Source organism: Bactrocera latifrons, unplaced genomic scaffold (assembly GCF_001853355.1).
Source record: "Bactrocera latifrons isolate USDA-ARS-PBARC rearing strain unplaced genomic scaffold, ASM185335v1 scaffold_1187, whole genome shotgun sequence".
Classification (NCBI taxonomy): Eukaryota; Metazoa; Arthropoda; class Insecta; order Diptera; family Tephritidae; genus Bactrocera; species Bactrocera latifrons.
In genome coordinates, this window is record NW_017534616.1 from 36,346 (window position 1) to 38,273 (window position 1,928).

Here is a 1,928-nt window from a genome sequence, read left to right on the forward strand (position 1 = left end):
TCGTTATCATTTCCATATTTGCAGCAATAGAATTACTATGGCGTATATAGTTTCGGTGACCATCCGCACTGTTTTTTGCAGGACCGTATTGTTTTTCAAACCTTTGCCCTGCGTAATTTTTCGAGACAGAAAAACCTGAAAATGTACTGCTTTTTCCCAAGTGTCCTGCCTTTGTCCCGTATTTTATTCGATACTTAAAAATGTACGGTGGCAGCCCTTTACCAATCAAAATGTAGGCAGTTATCGATAATAACTTCCATTTCTAATGAACATATGTTTCTTGCAATGCAATTTTCGTGAATGCTGCGCAACGATTGACCATCGAACAAGAAATAGCAAACAAAATTGGTAAGTCTTCAGAAAATTGTTTGGACACTTCAATTAAATACTCTTTTTTATTGTAGCGTTATGGCTCCACATAGAAAATGTACTTTCAACAATAATAAAAGTACGCGTTTATAAAAAAAGGCTGCACATGAGAATRAAGTGAAATGTTTGAAATGCAGTGTTGTTTTTTCGATTGCTAATGGTGGTAAATGTGATATTGAACGCCATTTGATATCGCAAAAATATCGTAAGGCTGATTTTGAAGCTTCAACCAGCCAAAGCCAAAAAAATCTTTTTCATAAGCTTAAAGAATCTACCGGTAATATGCTTATTGGAATAAATTGTGCTACGCACATTATTAATAATTGTATTCAAGCCTCAATAGATTGTCTGCCGATAGATATTGAAGTAGTTGTAATTAAAATTTTTTCGTACTTCTACATACATATGTATATACAGTTAGAGTTGAAAATTTAAAGCAAATATGTGACGCAGTTGATGTTGAATACAAAAGATTACTTGGATTTAGTAAAACCCGATGGCTTACTTTATAAACCATTGAAGGAATATGTTTTCAACAACCCGAATGCCCGACTATTTTATACAATTTTTTTTGGAGATCCTGCATCCGAAGCGTGGCTTTTTTTTTGCACATTTTCAAGCATCTCTTTTTCACACTTATATTCTTCAAATTGAGTCCCAGAAAATCTTTATGATAGAAGTGGCCTTACTTATTAAAGAACTCAAATTTAAAATAACCAAACGCAATGATGAAATTTTTATACATCTAGTTGTAAGGAATTTAATTTCCGCGTTGGATAAAACGGGAATGAAATGTGCAGATGAATTTAATAGTAACTCGACAAAATTTTATAATAATTGCATTGATTATTTAAATCAGTGGGATCAAGCCTTTAAAGACGTGGAAGTGATGGAATGGGTACATCTGCGTAAATTACCATCTTGGAATTCTGTGGAAAGAAATTTAATATACGTCATGGAAATCAGAAATAAAACTGATGTAAATGACGATGAATTAGTTGACGAGTTTTCTTTCGTTAAAAATTATTTGACTTCCGGTAAATTAAACGAATGGAAACCAGTGAAAAAACTGTAGTAGATACATATATGGGTTGAAATACTTATGCATTTTAAAAATAATTCTATACCTTTTAAAAATATTTTAAAAGTTGTTGAATTTGCGTTGTGTTTGCCAGGCTCAAATGCCCCAACCGAAAGAATCTTTTCAATCTTAAACAACGTGTGGACTGATGAAAAATCCCAGATATAAGTGGAAACTATCAAAGCAATATTAATAACAAAATGTAACTATGATCTTACCTGCCTAGAATTTAAAGAGTATTTACAAAATAAAAATCATTTATTAAAAAAAATGTATAGTTCAGAAAAATATAAATAATTAGATATACTTAATATATCTATTTAAACCATTTTCCCTACAGTTCTTTAATGTTCGTAAATTTTGTATAAGGTTTTGTTAATTTTACAATTACAACCATATAAACCCACATTTCAAACCTTAAACAAAAGAGATACAAATTAACACATCTCCGCGCTGTGAACCTTCTCTATGATAGACG

General features: G+C 31.3%; 1 long non-coding RNA gene across 1 annotated transcript; it reads left to right on the forward strand.

Moving 5' to 3' along the window:
* The first annotated feature begins 237 nt into the window (after positions 1–237).
* On the forward strand, positions 238–1,629 carry LOC108978163. The gene is made up of 2 exons (XR_001994089.1): positions 238–348; positions 405–1,629. It is a non-coding gene; the product is annotated as an uncharacterized LOC108978163 (long non-coding RNA).
* The last annotated feature ends 299 nt before the right edge of the window (positions 1,630–1,928 follow it).